Here is a 21,417-nt window from a genome sequence, read left to right on the forward strand (position 1 = left end):
TTACACTTACGGGGCACATAATTATCCTTATTTAATGTTGTGGCGTCACTATGTAAATATTTCATATAACCTCAGACGTCTTATAGGGCCGAGTAGGTGTCAAAATGTTGCCCTCCTAGTTGCTTTAATCATGGACTTGATTACTTGAAGACCGCTTGTTATAGTAGCAACCCCCTAATACAAGTTCTTCAATCACCGTAAGGAAAATCTTTTAGATTAGGTAGGTTTACTTGCTTATGAAAGGAAAAGTGGAGGTTGTCTTCAATTCATAACTAGTGATTAATTATTTATTAACACCGAGTAATATAGCAAGAATTTTATTTGAAAACCCAACAAACAGTTTAAAGTCGTCAGTTACCCGCTAAGAAAATTCTTTTTCTCATCGTTGTAATAAAATTAATTCGAAATAAATTCATTTTTAATACAATAATACACAGTAATAAATTTTCCGCACAAGTAATTATTTATATTTATATTATTCAGTACTGAGTTTATTCTTAATTGTGTCTTTTATTATTTTTGGTTAAAACGTATTGTATTTTTCGTTATTGATTCATACAAATACAGTCAGGAGCAGGACACCAGTATCGACAGGGTATTTTTCAAGAAATCTGTTCGTCTAATGTGTAACATATATATAATAGTTTTGGATCTTTCATCTGATTTAATTTTGCCTTGTGATGTTGAAAGGAAGAATCACGCTTGTGATACCGATTTATGCACAGCTCAGTCTCCGTTCATCTCCTAGGCAAACAAGAACGTGTCTTTAATCGATTGCGTTTGGATGGCAATCGGAGTTATTTTATGTTCTCGTGGAGAGCCGATCGGCTCCAGCGGCTTCCCGAAGCTTTGGAAAGACCGACTTTACCGAGGAGCAGGTGGGAAATGAAAGACCTCTTGCAAACGCCAACAGACGACAGTTTTTGTTGGCCTCTTCACAGTACATTAGCTAACAAGACATTCCCTCCAGTTTCAATTTACCCTTTGTTAGTTGGGTTTGTTCAAGTTGCCTTTTTTAAAACCTTTAACCTAGGGCAATTTTTCATAATGTTCTAATGTATACCCCGTTAGGTCTATAAAAATGGTAGGAGAAAAAAATTTATTTTTACTAAAACCAGAAAATTCGCACTCTCGAGTAAATCCATGTAAATATAACAAGAAAAAAAAAACAGTTGTCGTGTGAGTCAGTTAAGATTTCAGGTGCATATTATAAAAAATTCCACGCGACACAACATTAAATATTTAGTCTCTTATGTGCACAATCTTTTTCTCAAACACTACATAAGAAAACATATAAGTAAGTTCAACAGAGAGACAGTTTAAGACAAACATAAGTACAGAATTTAATACGCCAGATCAATTCCAAATATACATTCGGTTTAAGCTAGTTTGCTGATTATGTATGTTAACATGTAATGTGTCTTGAGCAACGAATTTCGCCAATAAGTGCTCCTTTGTCGTAATGTAAACGCCAGAATAGCATAATAAAAGGGTAATAGATACATATGTATGAATAGTCACATATATATGTGTGTGTGTGTGTGTGTGTGTGAGTAAGAGCGCGCACATGTTCGTATATGCCTACATTCTAACAAACCTAATGGTGTGAGATACTGATACACGAAGTACACTCAAACGATATCCATTTACCGAAAGGGGCGTTAATTCTGAACTCACACCAAACCACGTGCTTTTGGTGGAATTAGTTACCCGAGTATTTGAAAAACTTAGAAAAATATTGAATATCTCAAAGCATATATGGTGATACTAAGCTACCTTTAAGAAGCATCATAGATTTACGCCCACAGACACGACTCACGTATATATATATATATATATATATAGTATTATAGTCGCTGAAAATAAGGAAGCTAATTTTTCAGAACCTTCCTGTGACGTTCAGTACTCATAGATCTGTCCATACCATTATCATAATGTCATTAAAAGAGAGATGGCATTAGTTTATGTAATGTTTTAGATTTTTTTATTATTTTAAAGTGTTAGGTTTAATTATTTTGAATTCTGAAGCATCAGTTTTGATATAGTTAAAATAACTGAAATTAGCGTAAAAACAATCAAGTAGAAAAAGATAATTACGCAATATGTACATCATTTCATTATTCGGGACTTCCACTGCCTGTAAAATAAGAGTAAACGATGCAATACCTGGAGAGGTTTAAACTGTAGCTATTTGTAACAGCTTAAACCTCTCCAGGTATTCCACCGTTATATAAAAAAAAATCAGTTGTTAAGACATATACATCTCATATATTAGGATACCTATAATTATAAGCATTTATTTAGTTATTACTTATATTGCATTCCATAATATTTGGTCCTCTAAGTTTGTATCAGAACTTCATATTGACACAAGTAAGCAAACTCATATAATTTCGTTTTACCTTATATTAAAAATGATATTGTGTGTTGAGTAATACGAATGAAAAAAATAAAAAGTACTGAATGAGCGTAATAAGATGAATTTTTCATAGACCATGAACTTCATGAATGAATGATACAGTACATCTATGCATGTAAATAAGTTTATAAAGTTCTAATTAATGAGTTCAGTGTTTTATTATAGTTACTATATCAGACCTCCTATCATACTTTCTATCATTTCCGTATTGATCAATACCGTTTTGTACAAAAATAAAACAAAAAAAATAATTCAAATTTTGTAAGTGATTATAACAAACTGAAATGATTCGCTCTCTTCGTCACTTGAAACCAGTGAACGAAAATGAAATAACAAAGATATGGAATAGAAAGACGAACTTTTACCAAGGCAAGTTAATTGTTGATGTTTTCTTGTACTTGTAAACCAAAGCAATAATATGCACAAACTAAAAGTAGAATATACGCTTCAAGATCATTGTAACGATAATATAGTAGTTTATTATATACTTTTGGAGTAGGGGAAAAACGTGATAATATTAGCAACATGTATTGTACAAAATGATTGAGAAATAAATAGCTACAATAGATTCATATTCAAAAAGTTAAAAGAAACAGACATTTCGTTGTTGTTGTTTGTATTTAAGCTACACAAAAGGCTACCTGTGCTTTACCTAGCACGGGTATCGAAACCTGTTTTATAGCGATGGAAGTCCGAAAGAATATCGCTGTGCCACGGGGGTGCTGGGTTGCTGGCGTTTTGTTGGTGCACTTTTTTACCATATAAAATAAAAAGTTGCAATCATAAATATACTGTATCAACGATTCATTACACGGAAATTACTTTATGGTCTCAACTTATACAGGAGATAGCCCGATGTGACTTTGCTATAAGAAAATACACACACACTCAACTTATAAGATGTCACTACTCTCTCCAACATCATTTAACCAAACCGGCTTAAATCGTTGTGAAAATAGAAACTTAAATATCATTTTGTCCGAATGACCTTATTTTTTTCGAAACTTTTGCTAATTTATTACTTTTACAAACTGAAGTGTTTTGCAAGTATATTTGTTCGTGTTTTATAACATGTATACAGAGTTTCAATCCACAGGTAAAAATACACAATATAGTCTTCATTTATATATTTACTACTCATATTGCATGCCATTAACAGCCATACATATATCAATTGTTAGTATACTGTACCATCGGGGTATTTTTTTTCCTGAAATAAATACAACTGACATAAGAAATACGTTTGTTTAACTTTAAGAATACAATGTGTATTTTCCCTATGGGTACAGACTTCTGGAGCATCGGGTATATAAATACCTAAATACATGAATATATTTATATATATATTCTACTTTTGTTATTTTGTTATTACTCAGTCGTTGTAGAGACAATCATAGCATATAACCTTGTGTTTTTGTTATTTTTAATCCACTTTTGTGGTTTATATATTTGCGTATATATAAAAATGTTGAAAATTTAAGTAACAGAGTGATCTAATCAGTTACCTTAGCTTTCAAGAATGTTCGCTGCTATCAGTGCATGATTATTTTTCTTCTATCTGTTGACTAATATTGAATTATGTTAGTAATTATGGGAACATGCTATGAGGTGCCCAATAACTAAACTGCTTGAAACTTGAGTCCCTCATGATGGTTAAAACATAACCATTGCACTGTAACCTTGTATTCATAAACTGAGGATGGTTGGTAAGTATAAAAAACGTGTTTCTTCTATTTTTTCTTTATTCGAATCTGTTGATTGACTATTAATGACAATACGGTTTTCACTAAGAAGGATTTTCTGTGATCTGGACTAAACTCGCCATCACTTAAACGGAAAACTAAACTAATCGCCTAGTTACAACAAACACTTACCTTTGAGAATCAACAATTACAGTAACGACGGTTATGTCTGAGAGACAAAAAAAAGTTTCAACTTTTTCAAGTCTTCATCATGTATATTACGAATACGAATTTATATTTGTAGTTAATTTGAATTAATCACTAAACTTAACATAAGTTGCAGTGTAAATATTTATTTGTTCATTTATTTATAAATTTATGTCAGCTAATTATTATAAAATAAATACAAAAAGTGCAACTGTTTTATTGTATTCTTCAGTTTTATTAGTACGAAAATACTACAATCTGAAATATGCATTTTAAGAACTACATATCTGTACTATAAAATAATATGAGAAGGAGAAAGTGGAGATTTTATGGTCTTTCAACAAATTTAAAACTCATAGAAACAGAATTATTATCTTGTTCATAGTTTTGGCCAACTGGTCATGTAGAAAGTGTCTTCCTGACACTGTTTCGCTTTGTTTGTTTTTGCTGGAGTATTGTATTCTGGCGGTTATAAAAGTTCTTTTTGTTTTGTATTTTTCGTTTTACACCTTTATTAAATACTTTTTGATGTGAATACACCTTATACTTAAGTAACAAAATATAGTGAGAAAAATGATAAGCTGTCCTTTTCGTTGGTGTAACTCTTATCCAATGTCCTGGGTGTGTGTAACACACACCGTACTGCAGCAACTTTTACGTCCATCCTTTGCCATTGTTGTGGCACGCCCGAACAGAGGCAGCGAATTGTTGAAAGTGAAACTATTTTTCACATGAAAACTACCCCAGCTAATGAGCTACTTTACTCTGAGTCCCAACTACAACGTCTTTTACTTGGCTGTTCTATAATAATGTACACAGTAAGAGAAAATGGAACGTGTTGTCAGTTTGACTTTTGTCGACTTCGGGTAGTGGCCACTCAAGTGACTTTAATCGTCGCAGGAGCACCTCAGCCATTCGATAACAAAATGAGTTTAGCGTCTTTAGATAACGTTAAGGGCTAGGGTGTGAAGTTAACTGTTTATGAAATGAAAAAAGAGAAACATTTTATATATATATAAAGAGAAACATAGTATATATATTGCAGCTAAACATGTAGTCAAACAAATTATAAAGAAAACACTACGCCTTATATATATATATATAAAGTACTTACTCTACGGATACAGATTTGTCTACTAAAACTCAAAAGAGTTTCCAGAGACTCAACCTTCTAATCCTTTCATTAACGTAAAAACGTAAAATAATTCACAGTCGATATGAAGTGCAGATTTTTATATATGAATTTCAATGACAATAAAAGAAAGTCACTTTCTATAATTACGGGGCCCGGCATGGCCAGGTGGGTTAATGCGTTCGACTGGTAATCTGAGGGATCGCGGGTTCGAAACCCTTTCGCACCAAACATGCTCGCTCTTTCAGCCGTGGGGACGTTATAATGTGTCGGTCAATCCCATTATTCGTTGGTAAAAGAGTAGCCCAAGAGTTGGCGGTGGGTGGTGATGACTAGCTGCCTTCCCTCTGGTCTTACACTACTAAATTAGGGACGGCTAGCGCAGATAGCCCTCGTGTAGGTTTGCGCGAAATTAAACAAAACAAACAAAGAAACAAATCCTATAATTACCTATTTTTCCGTTACTTTAAGGCTTCACTCTATATGAAACTTGACTACTGAAATATACAATATACCATTCACGCTGAAGCACAATTACCAACGATACTGTAAATGATATGGAAAGAAATAGTACTATTAATATTATACGAAAATACTTTACAGAGAAATAAAACAAAATGGCATGGTTAAACTTTTTCTGGTTCTTGTTTTCTTTCTTCAATAATAGGGTTTTAAACCTACTTCTGTTTTTCAAGTATTGAAATGAATCGATAAACTAATGTTACTTTTGTGAGGTTGTGTTTTTTTGAATTTCAATAATTAATATGACGTAGAAACCCAATAATTACAGAGGAAATACGGGAATTATATTAGCAAATTTATGAACAAGTTTACTTCTTAATTCCGAACCATTACAGCACATAGTATTTTCACTCCATACGTCCACCACTGCATAAGGAGACAACTAGGAATAATAAAGTGTCTCAGAACCAGAGTTTTGCAACTTGTTTCTTCTGAATTCAAATAAACAACTCTATACTATCAGTAGTTGTATTTGAATATCATCAAATCTCAAAAGGTTTGCTTAATTTCTTTTTTTTTTTCAATGTCAAAAATAATATTACTCTTATATAATTTTTATAAATAAATAATATATATATATGCTTGTTTTGCTTGTAAAGAGAATAGAAAAGGTTGATTTTTTATTATTTGTTGTCTTCCTTCTCTATAAATTACTTATAATATATGAGTATGTATTTAAACACTTTTTAGAAGAAATATGCTTATACTGTCATGGTATGTTTGATCTTCTTTTCCACTTTCACACCTTTTTTCTTCAGTGATAAGACAACGTTATATTTGGAAAAAAATCGTGATCTTTAATTCTAAAAGACAAAAATACATTGTAATAAAATTATACAAAACGAATAATGTAACTCATTTTCAGCACACTAGAATTAATCTATGTATTTCTCATATATATATATATTCCAGATGAATTGCACAATTTAGTTAGACTTAACACTTCACTTTTTCATCAACATTTTACTTTCTTTTCTTCCCTGTGTTCTCTATCATCTATACTTGCTATACCTTTCAACAATGGAATAAATACGAATAAACACTACAATAATTTACTAATATCGATCTAAAATATGAAGATCTCGTTGCATTTTTTTTCTGTACATTTTCTTTGTATTTGTTACTTCTATGATGCCATGTTAACAAGTGAAAAATGATAAGGTGTATAAATTATAAGTGTTCATTTGCATGATAATCATTACTGGTCCACGTAGAGAATAAATGTGATTAGCCTATTCACATGGTCACTGCGCCATATAATCATAAAACTATCCATACGAATAACTGTGTCCTTTCAAGAAATGTTACTAAAATATAAGAAGTCAAATTTCTTACAGTACTTCTTTAAATTGATAACTTTAGGTTGGGTAGCGTAGCACGTATACAAATAATTGAGTTTATAAATAATTTTCATTATCGTGGAACTGTTTGACTGTAAAGAAATAACAACGTTTTTATATTTTTCATACGTGTTCTAAAATTGGGCTGTGATTTTATTTTTGTTTTGTAGATGAAATAATTCTCACCAGAACAAAAAAAAAGAAAAGAATTTAAGTTACATAGATTTACAGCATAGTTTATCATTATTAGTGCTCATTAGAGGAAAAAACTCCCTCTAATGGCACAGAGGAATGTCTATGGACTTACAACTCTAGAAATCAGGTTTCCTTGTGCGTGGTGGGCAAAGCACAGATAGCCCATTGTGTAGTTTTGTGCTTAATTACAAAGAAACAAGAAGAAAACTAGTCACTTCAAAACCGTCTTCGAACCATCAGTATATAGACATACTTGATTCTCCTGTCTATAATATGTTCTCGGTGTTCTTTTTCCATGTATGAATTGAGCGAATGAGACAGGAAGCTAGAATTTCCAGTGTGGCGATTTTGATGATGATGATAAGCAAAATAAATAAGAAATGGTCCATGGATTAATTTTCAGAATAACTTTTGTTTTGTATGTGAATGGGTTAATTAATGGGGGAGGGGTAAAAAAGATGTTTGCGAAACAATTTTTATTTGAATGTTTTTCCATTACCAAAGATAAAGATAATTAATAATAATTATTTGCTTTGCTGTTAGGACAAATCGAACGAATAGCTTAGAAATAGTTTATAACAAAAAAGCATATTAATCCCTAGTTTGGGCTTAATTAGCTTGTATTCCAGATAAAGGCTAAAGTTAGGCCTAAATATAAATAAAGTACTACACGTAAGTTGTGATTGTGCTAACTCAATACTGCAAATACACAAAACGTAGAGTTTGTTATTTTGCAATTGTTGCTAACAGAATGATTGAGAAAGTTTGAGTGATCTATAAGAATACCAACTGACAAATTTAAAGTATTTATTGGTGAATTTCTGTAAAAATCAGGTACATTGTAACAGTACTATTTATATTTACGATTTTTGGGAGGATGCATTATACAGGAACTCCATTGAAGTTTATAAAAATATATGAGAAAGTTATGCATGCATATTTGATTATATAAAGCTCTATAGAAAGACAATGTTATAGAAAATCACTCTAGAAATGTTATAAGTCCTATTCTGCAGATCTAAGAATTTCTTTTTTTACAGAGTAAACGTTAGACGCTCTAAAACTCTCTAGGGTTCTATAAGGTATTTTTTTGCAATAAATATCTATACAATGTTCTATCTCAGATATTCGTGTTATTTTCTAGCTTATACATTGTATTTTTGTTAATATATGTATATATATGTGTGTGTGTGTTTAATAAGCCTGTACTCTATAAATAAAAATATTTTTATTTCTTTAATCCATTCTTAAAAGTAATTTTGTTGATAAACGAAATGTAAATATTATAAATCACACACAGAGGATTTTAATCTATCTATATATAAATATATATTAGTAATAATTTGTAATTTACACAGTAAAATTTTTATATTTCGTTTTTTTGCGTTATTCATTTGTCTCTCCATCTATTTATTTTCCTGTACATCTAGATATTCTTTAAATATTTCAGTTCTTCAATATTGTCCGATCAGAAATATATCATTAATCCATTAAGACATATATCTAGCTGTTTTATTTTCATACCTTATTTATCTGTGTATTGATTCTTCCATTATTCTTTGTATATCTCCGTATTAGTAAAGGATAAGGGTAGATACTAAGGAAATAAAAAAATATAAGAACAGGGTAGAAACGGCACAGGAAATTTCGTTTGTATTCTGTAATATAAGTTAAATTGCGTCATTGGTGGAGGCATATATGTATAGACTGTTGTATAGTCATCATTCATGCGTGCTAAAAAAAAGAAAAATCCTAAATAGTAAAATGAGCCAGTACTTTTTAAAACTATAGAAATGCTTTAAACCATACTATTATAAGTCCTTCATTCCATGTCTCTGTTTCTATGTGCGTATTCTTCGCTACATGGCTCGTAAGTAGTGATGACGTAGTTTACAAACCAAATTATGCTTCTGAAAGTGGTGTAACCACAATAAACTTGGTTTATACCTTTATAATAATAAATGAAAACTATAAAATTCTTCAAGGAACCAAATCTTTCTTAGTAAATGAGTAACTCTTAAATAGGTTATCAAATATTTTGTCAACTATTTATTTCACATTTTCTGTTGTCAAGCGGATAATGAATTATTGAAAATGTATATTTTACATCAACCCAATTAAATTACATAATTATAAGCATATTGCCATTTATTTAGGCAAAAACTTAGTTTTATCAATAACACATACAAGAATATATATGTACACGTGAAGTCGTGGATATGTATGTGACATCAAATTCTGAACTCTTTTTAAATAATTTTTTTATACAAAATTTCACATGATAGATTTTTTATTAGTAACAAGCTTAGAGGAAAATGTCAAAGAAATAAAAAGGCGATTGTTGCATTTATTGGAATATCACACTGTAGTGTCTTTCAACCCATATTTTAATGTTTTATATTGTTATAAAGGTTTTCCTCCTCTGATTTAAAAAAAAGTGTTTACTGCTCAGTAAAGTAATAGTGTATGTATTATGATTATAGAAGGATAAGTATTTATAAATTATGTATAGAGTACATCATGTAATTGAATAATTCTATAAATACTAATAATACAGCATTTTATTTGTTTTTACTAAGCACCTTTCTTTACACCTATAAAACAGACCTTTCTAGTTACCATATATCAGCATATCCTATCGTATATAACATTTTTGCGTTGTAACACTCTTAGCAAAGTTGTCTTATACCCAAATATTGTACTTAATCTGAGTTTGTTCTACAATTTACTATGTTTCTAGAGAAAGAATAACTCATTAACTACGTTTGTACATTCACTGTTGATAACAAATTTGTTTACAAAAGGAAAATCAGTTGCACAAGGTGAAAAAGACACTCCACATTACCTGACCTTCAGAAATCACTACCTTGTTACAAGTACTATCTACTATAATTGTTGCTCTGGCGATAGAAGATATATTTTATGTCATTTTGGCTTTAACCTATTTTCATTGAAATTTATTATTTAAACTTTTGCTGTCAACCCATTTTTGGCAGTTTGATGAGACTTTTAACCCATAAACTTGAGATAAAACATGTCCCCGACAAAATGGAATGAAGAACGCTCTGTATGTTCATCATTTTTGAAAGCACTGTTTTTCTTTAAACAACTTGGTTGATTCATTCTTGTTCCTAAAACTTCTAGACACAGCTGTTACAGGGGTAAAGGTATGTAATATTTTTACTTTTTTTAGCATAGCAGCTCCTCTTTCTTGATAACTCTAAGAAGGTAAAAATCAATCAAAATATTATTCATAGTATATACTTTACACATGCCTTTTATTTTCCTTGTGACATTTCAATAATAATAAAGATGACCTTATTGAATATTTTTTCACTTTATATTTATGTGTTCTATTTTATTAATATTCAACACACAAACATGCAAGTTGTCAAGTTATATTATACATTTGATGTTGTTTTTAATTTTTTCGATGAACCTAAAAAAAAAGCAAATATAGTATGCAAACTCTCTTTGTTAATCTGAAGATGACCTCAGAAGATCAAAAGGTTGTTCTCTACTTTATTTTAATAAACGTTTTAATACTTATGCTAGCCGTCTTAAAATACAAATATAGTATGATTTTCTCAAATTTTGTTTTTGTGTTAATAGCTTGTGCTAAAAACAGATTATAATAATTATTTAAATGTTAGTAGCAGAAGTAGTTATGAAATTTCGCTTTACGAATACGTTTTCTAATAAACTTGTGGTGGACTACTAATTTTCTTAATAAACATTACGTTTATTTTGAATAAGATAAATGTTGGACGAATTTTTCATTTTCAATTCATTGCATCTTCTGAAAGGCCTAGCTGGCTGTACCATAAAAGAAAGTTCCTTTTTATGATCAAACTCACTCTTCCCAATAAATACATTTTTGATTTTATCTTGTTTTCCAATGGATAGATGAAAGAATTCAGTCCCTACAGAGTTGTTAAAGTACACTAGGTAATCACAGATACAGTAATATAATATTCTGAATAAAACAAGTAGTCTGCGTACAAAAAAATTACATGTATACGTAATTGTAAGGATCATTTAAAAAAGTATCTATCTAAACTAACATTATAGAGTACAGGAAGGAAGTTAAATAACAACTAGCGTTCTAGCTCGTTCTTTACACTTCTGTCTCTTATTTCTTTAATAAAACGAAAACGATGCTTTGCTCTCATATAATTTCTGCCCATTCTGTTTTTAATGATTTTCTGTTTTGTTTTTCATTAATTTTTTTAAAAACAAAATATAAGAATTACCATTTAGAAATTTCTTCATGTAGCTCTTAGGAAAATATTCTTCACTTAACGTTGTTATCATTTTATTTTGGAAATATATTTTTACTGTTTTATAATTGAAAGAGGTATTTTTTACTATTAACTTTCGTAAATTTTATATGACAAAATAACCATTAATAATACATGAGCAAGTTGTAACTTAACATAAGACTAATATCTCTTCAACGTAAGCACACTCTCCTCTTCTGTTATTTTTAGTATAGTTTTAAAAAACGTTAATAATGATTAGTAATATTTACGTTTTGTTTTAACGTTTGCTTGTTAATTAAAGTCAGTTTAATTTTTGTGAAATATTTATCAAATTTAAGCACGTATTTGGTTCATAGACGTCAGAAGCAAAGTATAAAGGAAGGTACCAAAGTTTTATGTAAATGCAGCTTGACAGAAGTGTGCCTGCTCAAGGGAGGCAGAAGCTATGGGTTTTCAGAGGAGGGAATGATCCACAGGAATAATTTACTATTAGAACGGCAGCTTGAACCTAATTTGATACAGTTGGGTCAAAATATGAAAAAACATAAACGCAAGCTAAATTGATTTGTAATTAAACAGGTTAGAGACCAACTAGCCTTACCTGTTATTAGGTCTGGAGGTTATATCTCCAACCCTGTGTATTTGTTTGTCAGCCAGATTTCTCGAAAACGGCTAAGTCAGTTTGGACAAAAGTTGGTGTATTTGGACTATGGCCCAACATAGAAGTGATTAGTATGTTGGAGAGTCAACGTCACGAATTTCCAAAAAAAATCTTTAATGTCCTGAAGATGGTCCATCTCCGTTGATAACAACGGACAAACGGACACAGTTCCGAATTTTTAAGAGCCAAGTGTTATCAACACCACTACTGAGTGTTTCTCTAGTAAAATACCTGAATCCTTTTATCTTATCTTTCCTCTTTTCATTTCAAGGTACCACGTTTATTTTGAAATTTATGTTTTAGTATGTTTTTGACTAAAATATCAATTCAATTCAGAGAAGTCATTAACCTATTAAATTTTAGCCGTATTTAAGATGGATCCCCTACTACACTTTAACGAATTTAATTTCTAATTTGTTCATTTTAGCGCAATGTTACACAATACACTACGTGAAATTTATGCATAGCGACGATTCGAATGCATAAATTATAAGTTCATAGACTTACTGTTGACCTGTCATAGGACCCTTGTGTACTTAAATTCTTATCTGAAATCTTTCTTTCGTTCAACTTGTTATAACATACCTTAAGGTTTTAAGTCTGTATGTTCAAGTCTCAGAGTTAGCTACTCAACATAGGATTGGAGGTCGTCTTTGGTGACTAAATAATACATCAATACATCTTTATTATTGTTATTTTTATTATATTTGTCAGTATTATCACTCAAAATTAATAACCACCGCCACCGAAGGTGGATAAAAGTTGTTTTCACCCTTGTGTGTTTGCCAGCAAGATTTCTCGGAAACGACTGAATGCATTTAGACTATAGACGAAAGCTGGTATAAATTTAGAGTATGACCCAATACTGAAGGGATTACTTTTAAATGGTCAAGGTCAAAGTTCAAGGCCACGAAAATGTTTGAAAAATAAATCCAATTATTAAAAGATAGAAAGTTTGCTCTTTAACTTAGTCAACAATTATCTATTTTTTTTAAGAAATTTCGTGTACTTATTGTGTATTTCTCGTTATTCTACCAAAAATAGTCCGTGTCCTTTGATTACATGGACAAACGACACATTTTGTGTTGTTTGAGAGCTGAGTATGATGATCTTACCGCTGTGTGGGGGAGGTATGCTAGTGTCCGCTAGTTAATAATGAGTCTATTCGAAAGAAGTAAGTCAGATCAAAGTGCCCCCAATATATGCGTACATGTGTAACAAGATCTTAAAAATATATTGAGTTTATATTCCTGGGATGATCACAGCTTAGTGGTTAGCATACTAAACTTTGGATCCACGATTTTATGTTTCGCCCCTGTTACCATAAAATATAAAAAACAAAATCGAGTTGTGCACTTTATAACCGTGGGTGCGTTATAAGTTCAAATCTTACTATTCGATTAGCATTTCTCACAATTTAGTGGTAATTAGTCTTGAATAGCTGTTTATCTTCTAGTTTGAACATTATTTTACATAAGATTATTGTAACGCCCAAGAAAAGTAAAAAAAAAACTATATTTCTCATCGCTTTTGTATGTATGTGCATCGTATGTATTTTTTTAATTACTGTCATCTAATAATAAGATTCAATAATTGTTTTGTCTGATGTTGAAAGCGTTCTTTGAACACCACAGTAAATATTAGGATCAGTTTCATTACAGAACAGTAAACAAATCATACCTATTGAACCTTTCTAATTAGGATGCATGGAAACTATTAAGAAAAAATATGATCATAAAGATAGAGAGGTGAAAGAGTGGAAAGAAAGATTGTTAAAACATAAAGATAGAAAGGTGTTAAGACAATGTTTTTGTAAAAATGTTAAAGGATGTGACAGAAGATCAATGAATAAATTCACTCTTAAATTAAACACTGAATGTAAAATTTGAAACAGAAGTTATGAAACAATTGTTACATTGTCTTGTAAAATTAATTTAAACACTTAAATGTAATCTTTAGCAATATTATGGACTGAGCAAAGACATGTGGTTAGCATGCTGAACTATGAATCTGAAGGTACGTGGATCAAGAAGCGATTAATTGTGACGGTCACAACGGTTACAACCAAATTCCATTATTTGATTACAGTATCTAAAATAACTGACGATGGGTGCTGGTAACAAACTACTTTTGCATCCTAGCAATAATGCAAGTTGTCCCTTAGTATAATAGTAAAACGATTTTTAATTAATAATGCGACTTTTTGTTGGTAATACTTGTAAATGCTGAAGGTGAAATTTTCTGAAATGTCACCGTCTATTTCTTAAAACAATAACTTAATTAACAAATTACAGTTAACTCTGATAATTTACATGTATGCAATGTTAATTATTTTTTTGTTTTGAATTTCGCGCAATCCTACACGAGGGCTATCTGCGCTAGCCGTCCCTAATTTAGCAGTCTAAGACTAGATAGGAGGCAGCTAGCCATCACCACCCACTGCCAACTCTTGGGCTACTCTTTTACCAATGAATAGTGGGATTGACCGTCACTTATAACGCCCTACTACTGAAACGGCATAAGTTTCGTTTGATGGGGATTCGAATCCGCGACCCTAATATTACGAGTTGAGCGCCCTAATCACTTGGCCATGCTGGATTTGCACGCTTTATTAAATCAAAGTTTCATCGCTTTAACTGAATCTATTTCTACTTTTGAATTAACTTTAAAAATTGTTTTTTTTTTGTCTTTATAAAGACATTTTACTAAAATATATTGTTAAAGGATTTTATACGTGTATTTTATTCCGAATATTCAGTAATATTCGAAATTAAGATAATTCTAATTGTCATAACATAATTCTTGTTTAAATTTGAAATTACTTTGAAAGATTGAGTTGCTTGTGGAGTTTGATTGTTTCAGACATTAGCTTAATTGTAACTACAATAGCAATGGCGCGGGAATGTTTGTATTGTGAGATGGGTTGGTTTTAACAGTCTTCCTTCTATTACTAGCAGAGGGAAATTCATGGCTACTTTAACCTCCCGTAACCGAAATCTACCAGGCCAGAGCATTGTAATGGAAAATTACGAGTTTATAGCGTTTTTGACCAAGAGTTATGCAACAATCAAATATAGTTTAGTAGCTTGTATAATCGTTGATGAAACCCATCCGGTCTGAAGCGGTCATTGGCGAGTTGATCAGTTGAGATCTCAGTGGGAAACCTACTGAGTAAGAAGCCCAATCGTAGGCGACCTGCTGGTATACAGCGTTGTTGTACAGTATGGGCCTGAGTTTCAATCAAACAAACCTCTTGCTGCTGGCACGTGTACGTTCAACTATTGTTTATGGCCACTGGTGATGGGTCACACTTCCCCAGACGGAGGAATTTAGAAGAAACCCCGACGGCATGTGGTGTTGGACAGCTTGTTGAAGAGGTGGTACCTGAAAAACTGGACTTGAGGCCTTGTCGAGCACAGACAAGCCTTCGAAAGCTGCTGTCACGTGAACAAGTTGCGTTGCCTCCCGGCGGCTGCACAAAGTATGAAAGCCTGTTTACAGAGGACTGAGACAGCGGGACTGAGGCTGAGACTGAAAGACACGAAATTAACTGCGTTCAGTAAAGGCCGCCTCTTCAGATCGGCAATGAACAAAGGTGAAACCTCCCATTTCACCGCGTGCTGAGATAATAGAGCTCCTATGATCTCCGTTGTCCACGATGTATAATTTAACTTGCCAACAGCTTGGACTAACATCGATTTCAGTTCAAGTAAATAAGTCTACGTGGCTATTTTGCTGCTATCTTCTATCAACTCCGTAACTGATGCAGTTCTTTAAAAATAATACCAAATATATTAGTAAAAAAGAGGAGGGAAAAACGACTGTAGATCAGGGGAACTTTCATGTTTATTCTTTTGTGTGTCGCAAGTAATTACGATTATAGAGTTCGGAAAAGTATTCAACTTCTGTGTTTCTTACACAAACATGAATTTCTTCTGCATAACATAGGCTTAACATTCAAGACAGTTAGGAAGTTTCAATAAAAAACCTTGATTATTTTAATTACTGGTGTCACAGTGGAGAGCAGCTAGCTTAAAGGTGTTTCTGAATCTGATGTTTTACTGTCTCATATTCTTCGTTTTACTGACCACATGTACACACCTATGAGACTTCCTAAATCCTTTAACCTATACTTTTTTCCAGCGGATCAGCTAAACCTTGTCGATTTGTGATTAATGGTGAATAATAACGAGTCTTAGCTGAAGAAGTATGTTTTTGTTTCTGTTGGGTGACAACAAAACCTGTACTCCCCCTCGAAATTCTCCATTATTTTCGGCTCCCTTCACTAACAGTAATTTTGCTTCTTTTTTGTAACCTCCAACAACATGCTGTCACTCCTTGTCAAGACTGGCATGCAGGTTTACTTTTGAAAAGCGAGGAAACTACGTGAAGTTTGATTTGCATTGAAAAGACCGTGTTATAAGAGTTTGAAACTCAATTTACCTCATTATTGATACAGAGCATATAACTTTATGAGTGTCCTTGAATAGATTAGGTTATCATTTGTATGCTAATTGGATCATGTGATTTATGGAAGGTATTTTAGCTTAGTGGCAACCATTTCGACATGAAGACCAAAAATTATAATATTTCTTTATTAGAGGAAGGAAGGAAAATTTTCTTTTTGTTGGAGTCAGTCATATGCTAGTAAAAATTGTCCTGAAAATGGGTTGTGTATTGACTATACAATAAGTTTGTATTGGTGAAAAACACATGCCTATATATATACACAAAGAAAGAATGAATAAGCTTTCAAGTGTAATACAATTAGAGAAATAACTTTAATGACTAGTTACTTTCTATGAACTATCTCTATTTCTTAGGTAGCTTTTGATCTACAAGTACAAAGTTCATAAAATCAAAGAGAAAAGATACGTGGAAATTGAATCTTAAAATTCTGATTATAGAATTAAACATTAAAAAACCGTGAGACGACAAAAGTGTATAATGGGACATTTTTTGGCCTCAGGTTGCTTCATAGGTAAATAAAGTCATTTTACTACTGGAAGTAATATATCAATTGTAGAAATTTACTGTACTGAAAACCTTTAATTAGTTAATAGTTTACCCACCTTGGAAAATGAAAAGGCTGCAAAAAGCTTAATTTCAGATTAATTTAGTTGCTATTCGTATATTCTGGATACTATACATTTGGCAGTTGAGATCCTTGACGATTAACATGAGCAATCTGTTAAAAACGCTCCAATTGTAAGGGTATTATTAATCGACAGGATATAATAACATGTAGAAAATAAGATAACACCAAAAAATTTCAGTTACTAATCTGTTACTTACACCTTTATGTTTAAAAAAATTTCCGACATGTCATTAGATGTGATATTTCAATATATCTGGTATAATAAAAATTTAGTAAACAGATGAATTCGTTCCCCTCATATATGTATTTAGGATAAAAATACAATTTGTCTTAACACAAATAAATACTTTTACATGATAATTATATTTTACAGACTCGATTAATAAAGAAAGTGGCATGGCCGGTGGTTATGACACTCCACTCGCAATATGAGGGTCATTGGTTCGATTCCTGTCACACCAAACATGCTTGCCTTTTTAGTCATATTGGGTATTATAACATGACGGTCAATTCCACTATTCGTTGGTAAAATAGTAGTGTAGGAGTTATCGGTGGGTGGTGATGACTAGCTGCCTTCCCTCTAGTCTTACATTACTAAATGAGGTACCACTAGCGCAGATAGCTCTCGTGTAGTTTAAAGAAATTCAGAATTATGTGGAGATACAGAGCAGAAGTTCACGTACTTTGAATTGTGTAAGGATTATTTTAAAATGTGTTTATATGTATATATATAAATGGATAATACTTTTATATTTAGCAATATTCTTTTTAATGAATGTTGTACAATACAAAATCAAACGAGGGTATAACATAAAGCCCAATTAACTTAATACGAAAATCCCCAAACCTAAAAGAGTTCCTGGTAAGGAAATTACTATCGCTCATCAAAATTAATGTGTTAAAACTACGTACACAAGTATCCCTGTAGACATTGCATGTATACTATTTAACAGATATATCCTCAAATTGGGCAAAATCATCTGAAAAAAGTCATCTTGCCCTATCTTAAACTCAAAAATTATGTGCTACATCATTTAGAATTACATTGCGTATTTTTCGTTTCATATACTAACAAAAATTAAACTTTTTTTTAATTAGGGTATTAGTAATGACAATGGCTTGCTTGATTTCTGTAAATAATGGTTAGATAATGAAATTTCTTCAAGCCTGTTAAAACACCTGGTATTGATTTCTGAAAGTCCCTTCACTAAAATATTATTTTGTAACTTAGGAAGCTATGTTAGCTTGTTTTAAGAAAGAGGAATTCAAAAACGTGCAGTGTGCAAACAGTCATGTCTGTGCGTTTATATTTTCAGTTAATATTTTTTTGGTTTTAAGTAGTTCGGTTTCATTAAAGCCATACTATGTGAAGAAAGGAAAATTGATATGCTGATGCATTCAAGTTATTTCATGTTAGTTTATAATTGAAGTTATAGCTATACAAAACCTGTGGCAGTTTTGTAGGCCTAAAGTTTAAACTGAACAAAATTGCTTTACTTTTCGTTCAGATATGTGTGTATTGGTCTAGAATCTAGATGTATGACTCTTATACAAAGTAATGTTGTAACTATTCAACTACCATGCTAAACATTCATTTCAATGATCTATATTTATATGTATGTGCGGAGAACTTTTTTCTCAAAGCGAGTGTTTTTGTATTCGTAAAATACTTTATTTCAAGTTAGATGATTAGAAAATGATAGATTTAACAAAAGTTTACCTATCTGCATACATACATATATTTTAGTGAGATTAATTAAATACAATTAAATGAAGTTAAGTAAGTAAAAAAATCACGAGGGAGGATTGAGTCAGAAACAGCAAATCTCAACCTCCGATTAATTATATTATACCCATTATATATATATTTAAGCAATCTGTATTTTCTTCCATAATTCCCTTCCGAAAAACCAGTAACACACATATAAGTATATATAAAAATACACAAATAGAATTAAATAATTATTATCATCCATATATTCTAAATCATTAATGTAATCCAATTATTGTAAACTATTCACTACGAAGTTCAAAATAAGGGGATAAATTATGAGTAAACATAAATTCTTTGTTATTTTGGTATTGTCTTACGTTTCTGCCCGTTAATAAAATTGTTATTTGTAGTGCAATAAACCAGTGTCGTTGTTAAAAAAATCTTATGTCTTCATTTAAATCATTTGAGCCGTCATACCTGTACTAGTAATATCAATAGTAGCATAAAATTGAGGGTTTTGAACTATTAGTATAATATTTTGACGACATGAAAATGAACTTAATGCATACACATAAAGATACTTAGACGTATATAATAACTGCTCTTTCAAAGAAAATATTTCTGCTCTAAAAACTGTATTATAATGCATAATATTAGTTGTACAGTTTAATTGCTGTACTCTTCAACCTGAAATATTACATTATAAGTTATAAATGCTCAAAACGTAGCGCTAATTTTGCACATTTTTGTACAAATAAAAACTTATAATTTTTAAATATGGGTTTCAAACAGTTAGAAATCACTTTCATTTACAATGATTGGTTATTTCTTCTTCACAGAAGGCTTAAGTGCAGTCAGTATTCGTTTTGTTTACCTATCCTTCATTTATTTCAAATCTTAACAAAGGCTTGTGACATTACAAGCAGATTTTGAAATTTAATAAACAAAATTACCCATGAATATGCGTATATTGCAAATAACTAGCAAGAATAAAGCTGTAGAAGAGAAGCGTAAGTAGTAGGTCGCTCCTAGAGAACCGAAATATTGACTCAAATAAATATCACTCAAATAAGCTCATAGCCAGAAATAGGTCATAAGGTCATCCTTTCTCTCAGTTTGTCCATAACTATAAATATGTAAGAGTAAGATCAATATAATTATACTACAGTTTGTATTAAGAAAATAATAATATCTGTACATGTAGGATGGTTAATATAAATATATTTGTCATTAACGAGATTTGAAACAATATTTTAACTAATAAAAGAACTAAAAATCAGTGCATTAGTTTATATACATTTGTCTCTCATGAGCTAGTTTAAAAGAGCAAACGAAATTTGTTATAATGTATATATAATCTTTATGTAATACGTTTATAAATATAAATACCTATAAGTGAAAAATCGATTACATAAATATAATGGTTATAAAAAACATTACAATTATACATATATCAGGTATTTTCTATCATTTATCTCATATTTAAAAGCTCTAAGTATCAAACTAGATAATAAAACTGGAGTTTCAAATAATACAGAGATAGGTAGTTTCTTGTACGAAAACAATAATAAACAAAACTTACAAAAAATCTGTATTACAATGCATATGAAAGCAAAAATATACTGGCATATATTTCAAGTGAGTGCACAGTCTCTGCTTTAAGCTAAAAACTTTCAAGAAACAAGTTATACTAGTGAAATTTTGTAAAAGAAAAAGAAATGTCTTAAATTATCAGTAAAATGAAGTAGCAAGTAGTTATATAAGTTACTAGAAAATGTCCTAATATAGCTGAAATACTAATACTTGTGTGTAAAAGTTTCTTTCTTAATTAATATATATATATCAAAGAAATAATGGTTTAAATTCATTGCAATACTACATTAATGTAAAAGAATGTTGCTCCTTTTCAATACGTTACCCTAAAAACATCTGCGTACAAAAATTACATCAAAATACGTACAATGATTTATACTAATGTAATTAAATATAAAAACTGTCTATTTCCACCCATAACACACTCTACATAACGCAAACAAATATTGAACATAATAAGACATTTTAACACCAAGAATCATATCCATATATAAGTACGATTAAGTAAGAAAAGTTCCCATTACTTTTAAGAAACACGATCTCCAAAAATATTTGAATATGTAGAAATTACTTCATAACATTAATTATTACG

At 30.9% G+C, this 21,417-nt stretch overlaps 1 protein-coding gene across 2 annotated transcripts in view; it reads left to right on the forward strand.

The window, feature by feature from the left end:
• The window catches only part of LOC143258478 (zinc finger protein basonuclin-2-like), a 162,156-nt gene that overhangs the window by 53,558 nt on the left and 87,181 nt on the right, over window positions 1-21,417 (forward strand). The gene's annotated exons all lie outside the window — the stretch shown is intronic.

The sequence above is a fragment of the Tachypleus tridentatus genome, chromosome 8, assembly GCF_004210375.1.
Source record: "Tachypleus tridentatus isolate NWPU-2018 chromosome 8, ASM421037v1, whole genome shotgun sequence".
NCBI classification, from domain to species: domain Eukaryota; kingdom Metazoa; phylum Arthropoda; class Merostomata; order Xiphosura; family Limulidae; genus Tachypleus; species Tachypleus tridentatus.